The sequence below is a fragment of the Vicia villosa genome, linkage group LG3 (assembly GCF_029867415.1).
Source record: "Vicia villosa cultivar HV-30 ecotype Madison, WI linkage group LG3, Vvil1.0, whole genome shotgun sequence".
Classification (NCBI taxonomy): domain Eukaryota; kingdom Viridiplantae; phylum Streptophyta; class Magnoliopsida; order Fabales; family Fabaceae; genus Vicia; species Vicia villosa.
In genome coordinates, this window is record NC_081182.1 from 81,998,419 (window position 1) to 82,005,469 (window position 7,051).

The following is a 7,051-nucleotide window of genomic DNA, read 5'->3' on the forward strand; positions in this document are numbered from 1 at the left end:
CGACTTTTTTGTAAAAAACCGTTGTCTAAAGGCAGGGAAGGACTAAAAATGAAAACTGTAATATTTATAGAGACCAAAAATTTATTTAAACCTTTTTTTAATGCTAAATAGTAAATAGTAGTAGCTAACATTTGTTTTGCTTTTATGGCTTTATAAAGATCATTGGTTGCAAATTATTAAATTATATATATAATTTTACTCTCAATTGAACAACTTCATGTAATTTAACTCTAAATGTCAAATGATGTCATTTCCATACTTCTTAATGGTATTTGAGTTGCATTTGCTTATTAGATTATTCTATAATGAATTTGTTGAATGACTTATGTAGTGGTTTTCTTATGTAGTTTCATTCGCTACACAATCTTTTTTTATATTAAAAGGAGTCTAAAATAAAAAAGCGCTAAAAATCATGTATATGTCAAGACTTATAATAGTGTTATATAAAGAAAGGGTCTGTAATAGCATATCAAAATTAGCTACGATAGCACTTTAATGGAAAGCGCTATTAAACAATGAGCTTTTAATAGTTCTTAATAATGCTATTGTAAGTAGCCAACTTATAATAGCGGGCGTTTAATAGCGCTATTGAAGGTTAAAAAACTATTAAAGCTCCCTTTTGCCATAGTGTAAGGTATTTAAATCATATGATTTTAATTTATGGAATGATACGATCTTCGCTCTATTTTATATAGTTCGTATCTCCGTAATTATAAGGATGCATGGCTTTTCACACATACTATTTTTAAAAAAATAAATAGATAGTAAATTTAATGTGTCCATGGTGTGTGAGGATCTTTTTAAAATGACATATGAATATTAACGTGTCTAATTTTAACTTTTTATTAATAGATGAATCAGTAGTATTAATATAAGGGGTATATAACAACTTAGTTTATTTTTAGGTATAAACCAAAACATGAATCAATTAACTTAGATAAGTGATAATGTGACACATATAACAATTACTGTTGCTAAACAATGTAATAATTGTCTGCAAAAAAAAAAAATAGTCATTGTAATCTTGTCTTGACTTGTGAATGGAAAACTCTCTAAAACGTGTAAGTAGTTTTGATCCTTTTTTAATTGATTATGTTATTAGTTTGCCTTAGTATATGTTAATCACCTCTAACAATAGCCTTGGTGGAACCTAATTTCCTCACTTAGATATTAACTTCTTCCGCGTTCTTGCTACATTCCTCTCTTGTTTTCTTAAACCCTTATTATCTCATTTTCTTTCTCTTTAGAGTCTTTTTCTTTTATCTTCAACCTAAAACCATTTTTTAGACACAACAATGGAATACTTGGGGTTTTTATGACAAGAATGTGTTGTCCAAAGATAAACTTTAAATTTTACATGGATATCTTCTAAAAGCTCCTCAGCTATTGGTCGGTAAGAACTCTTGGACAAATGATGACAGGAGAGAAGATGAATTGTGCTATTTAAAATTTGTCATTAATTTAATGAAGTAAATGACAAAAATTTAAGAAATAATGAATTGTGCTATTTAAAATTTGGCATTAATTTAATGAAGTAAATGACAAAAATTAAAGAAATAAGGTTAGAGATATGATACAGAGAATTATACAGGTTTGACCGAATGTTAGCCTACTCCTTTTTTAAGGAGATCTTCTTGAGAGTTTTAATAAAAAATTTGAGCTTTTACAAGTTATGTCCACGAACCTTCGCTACAAGCTAATCAATATATTTTTACATTAACCTATCCCCCCAATCAAACAATAGCTTTTACATGGGTTGCACTCACAAACAAAATAGAGATTTTACTTGATAATCTCAATAACCAACCAAATTTTTATCGGTAAAGTTCTAGAACCAAACAGAGATATTTACCAATTTATCTCAAGAACCAAACACGAACCTTTAAGAGAATCTCACTCTCGAAATTAATAATGGCACAACACCAGTACGACACTTTCCTTAAAAGTAATTTTCACTCGCAAGGCACTAAGACAACTTTGTTGAAGATAAATATCAAAGAGAGATGAGAAGAGTAATAAAATGGTAAGAAATAGGAAAATTCTGAATTCTTATGTGTTTTAGAATCAGAGACCTCCTTCATATAAGAAAAAATGAGCCTAAAAAGGAAACAATTTATGGGCCGAATTAATGGGATACTCGATTAGGCTAGTCGATTATTGTCCCTCAATAATCGATTGTTCAAGCCACAAATGGAAGGTTTTAATATTTAATCGTTACCAATCATTGAAAGATTGTCCCGATCAATTTTGGGCTCTACAAAGAGAAAATAACCAATTAGGTGATTAGGTCTAATCGATTATTTAGTTGGAAAAATCATTTCAACCAATCAGACACTCTCATTATTATCTAGATGGGACTTAAAAGGAATTTTAAGTAATTTTATCAAATAAAGAGAGACCTTAAAAAAATATTAGGTGTGTGTGTGTGTAAATTGTCTTAGTATCTTAAGAGTTACACTCTCTTACTTTCACAAGACTCGGGTTACTTAGGCAGACACGACCATGCAAGCTTTTACACTTCCTCTCTTTCATAACTCTAAAGCTTTAAAGTTCATTTGATACACCGATCATATAAGCACTTCATTAGAACCTTGGGTCTTCTTGATGAGACTTGAGATACCTTCAAGTTAAATACCATTATTATAGAGTTGAAAATATATCACCACCGACTATAATAAGCATCAACATTGTCGTCATCAAAGCACTAGGATGACCAGTAATATTTAGATTATAAGTTCCATACCTGAAGCACATAGATGCACATTATCCTCCTTTTTTATGATAAAATTAAAACACATTTCTTAGGGAGGTGGTAAAAAAAACCAATAAATAAATTTTGGATTGGTTAAACTCACCCTCACTTGAGTAGAGAGTATACTCTACTCCCCCTGAAAGTATACTTCTCCCCTTTTGACATAATCAAAAAGGCGAGAAACCAACATAGATCACATATAATCATCTAGAGAAAGAAAGAAAGTTGAAGGAGAGAAAACAACTTCGCATATTAATCCATACAAGATTGATTTAAGATTTCTAGTTTAGCTCTTATTAAAAAGAAGCTTTCCTTAAGAAGTGGTTTATTGGAAATGTCTGCGAGTTTATTAGATGAGGTCACAAACTCAAGTACGCATCCCCCCTTTTCAATATGATCCGTAATAAAGTGGTTTCTAACCTTAATGTGATTAGCCTCATATCGGATTTTTGGTGAGGTTTATGGCACTAGTTTTGTCGCATCTTATTGGGACAACTCCAAGATTAACACTGTAATCCCTGAGTTGATGTTTCATCCAAATAATTTGCATGTTACTTCTATCCATGAAAACATATTATACCTCAATTGTGAATAGCGTGACACTTTCTTGTTTCTTGCTATGCCATGAGACAAGCAAGTTCCCAAGTAAGTGAGACATACCACATGTACTTTTCATATCCAATTTACACCCAGAAAAATCAGAATTAGTGTACCAAACTAAGTAACAATATCTCCCTTGGGGTACTATAAACCTATTTGATGTATGCCAATGATATATCTTAGGATGCGTTTGAGTGATTGAGATGTGGTTCTTTCGAGGATGCTGGAAATCGAGAACAACGACATATAATAAACATGATATCAGGACAGGATGTAATGAGATAAAGGAGGGAGCCAATCATACCTTTGTGTTTTCTATCCTCTACTGGTTTTCCATTCTCATCTTTTTCTAGATTGCAAGTGGTTACCATTGAAGTTGCTATAGCTCTGGGCTTCTCCAAGTCATACCTGTTTATAGGCTCCTTGAAATACTTGTTTTATTTATAAATATTTCTTTCTTACCTTGAAGAATTTAGAGCTCTAAGAAGTATCAAATCTCCTTAATCATTTACATTTCGCATTTGTTATGCATCATTTCAAAAAAAATACTTGCACAAGGATTCATTAGTGGAACCAAAGATGATATCATCAACATAATTTTGAACTAGTAAAATGTCATGCTTGATTTTCTTGATAAAAAGAGTTCTATCAACTTGTCCTCGTTGAAAATTGTTTTTGTGCAAGAGTTTTCTTAGACGGACGTATCATGCTTTAGGATCTTGTTTCAGACCATATAAAGTTTTCTTAAGTTTGAAAACATGATCAGAAAGGGTTGAGTTAATAAAACCTGGAGGTTGATCAACAAATACTTCCTTCTGGATGTAACATTCAAGAATGCACTATCTACACCCATTTAAAAGAGTTTGAAATTCACGATGTTGGAAAAAGCTAATAATAGTAGAATGCCCTCTAATCTAGAGCATAGGTTTCATAGAAATATATGATTTCCTATTGATTATATCCCTTCATAAAAAGTCTGATTTTTTTTCTCAAAACATTGCCATCTTTGTCTAGCTTGTTGCGAAAGATCCAACGGGTACCAATCACTTGATTAGGTGAAGCTTTAGGAATGAGTTCCCAAATGTTGTTTCGTTCAAATTGATTCGAATCCTCATGCATGGAAAGATACCAATGTTAATCATTGATAGCCTCATCAATTAGTTTTGGCTTAAATTGTTGTGAAACAAAGGCCACAAAGTTACATACCTTGTTAAGGGAGTGTCAAGTATTAACTCCCTTAGAGATGTCTCCAATGATATTCTGAATAGGATGGTCCTTGTTCGTCTCTATTACCTTGGGAGATCTTTATGATTTACAAGGGTTTCCTCATTTACATCCTAAACATTTTCTTGATCTAAAGCTCGATCTTGACTTTATTCTACTTCTTGATCATTTTCTTCTAGGGATGTCTTTTATAGAATACCTGCACAATAAATAACCTTTACTTCTATAGGTTTATGGTTAGTTTCATCAAAAGTAACATGAATTGATTCTTCTATAGTAAAATTTCTTTTGTTAAAGACTTTAAAAGCTTTGCTCGAAGTGGAATATCCTATAAATATGCCTACATCAACTTTTTCGTCAAATTTTCTAAGTTTATCCTTCTCATTGTTAAGGATAAAGCCTTTGCATCTGAAGACATGTAATTGAGAGATATTAGGATTTCTTCCTTTATACATATCGTAGGGTGTCCGCTTTAGAATTGTTCTTATCAAGAAACAGTTTATAACATAGCAAGCAATGCTTAATGCATCAATCCAAAAATATTCTAAAATATTTGTCTCATTGAGCACTGTCCTTGCAATTTCTTATATCGATATGTTTTTTCTTTCTACTACCCCATTTTGTTGGGGAGTTTGTGGAGTTGAAAAAGTGTGTCGAAAATTGTTATCGTTACAAAATATTTCAAATTCCTCATTTTGGAATTATCCACCGTGGTTATTTCTGATGGATGTAATTACAAGCAAATGTTTCTTTTTTCTAAGATAAGAATATGTTAAGGTATATCAAGAGTAGTTATCCATAACTACAAGGGAGAAGATGTTTCCGCAAAGACTTGTAGTTTTAGATATGCCAAAGAGATCCATAGGGAGAAATTGTAAGAGCCGATATGTGGAAACAATTTTTTTTTAAAAAGAGGCCCTTACTGTCATACCCTAATTTTTACCCCTAAGACACCACCTCATTTGCATCCTGTGCATTTGTATCAAGATTACAAACTTGGTGATCTCTCTCCTATGTCTTTAAGTCTTGCCTTATGGGGATCACCAAGCACCCTCTTGTGTATCTTTTGATTTGTTTTCTTATACCCTTATGCTTTACTAACCTTAACCAAAATATCAAAAATATGCTTCGTTTCCCTCATTTTCTTTTGCAAGTTAGGGGGTTGAATCAAGAACATCAAGCATTGCTTCATCAGCTAGGTTTTAGTTGCTCAAGCTCGGAGATTGTTTAATCATTGATTCTCAAGAGCTCATTCATCAAGACTTGACCTATAATCTTAGGCATGATCTCTTCAAGCTTTATCTAACTTCAAATTGATCAAGAATTATCCAAAGATTTGATTTCTTTTCCTCAAGAAAGTCAAGGTTCATGTGTTTATTTCCATGGCTTCATCATCAAACAACCTAAAGCTTTTACCATGTTCAATCAAAGTACAATCAAGATTTAATCAATTTAAGTTCATATGTTCATCAAGATGCCTTGAATTGCAAGAAACGGCTCAAAAGATTCAAGTTTGATCAAAGGAGTTTGACCTAAAAGCCAACATTTTCAATCCTAAGTCCAAAATATCAAAATTTACTCATGGTTCAACATTTTTAGTGCTTCTTTTTGCAAATGACTCTCCTTGACATCCTCGGAAACTTCTATTTACAAGTTAAGAGTCAATCGTGCTTGGAAGATCATCCAAAGTTTGAAAATATTAGAGGTCATTTTGTGGACTTAGTGAAATTTGACCTAATCTCAAGTGTATTTTGCCTAACTTTCCAAGATCATAACTCCTTCAATATTCAACATTTTTGTAGTGCTTCTTTTTTCATAATTCCATTCTTGATGTCCTCTACAATATTTCTTCAATGATCATGAGCTAATTATGCTTAGAAATCAATGAAAAGTTTAAGAACATTATAGGTCATCATAAGGCAAAAGACTTAGAATTATTTTGATCTATAATTACAGGTCATGGTACCAACTTCACAAGCTCATTAATCTTTTCTCAGGTATCCAAATCAATACTTTCTTGTCACATTGTGTTCCTTGCTATAAGGTGATCACTTTGCAAAAAGAATGAGCATTAAAGGTCAAGTATCCAGGATGCCCCACTAATTTGAAAATGGCCAAATGAAACTGAAATGTGCACATGGTCAATTTTTCAAATTCATTTTTTCATAATTTTGAGCCAAGCGATGCACGTAAATAGTACGTGGTGATGTTAACTGATGTGTGAGGATAAAAAAATGACCCAGAATTGAGGGAATTTGGCTGCGTTTTGGTTGACTTGATGAGCACGGTTGCTCATATGAGTAGGAGCTTAGCTCACCTCATATATAAATAGAGGATATCATTCCCTTAATTCTCAAGCTTTAGAGAGCCACAAAAACCTTGTTCTAACTTCAAATTTTCACCAGAAATTTCTGAAATCGTATTCCACTTTTCACTCAACCTAAGCTCAGTTTCTTGATTCTAATAGCTCCATTT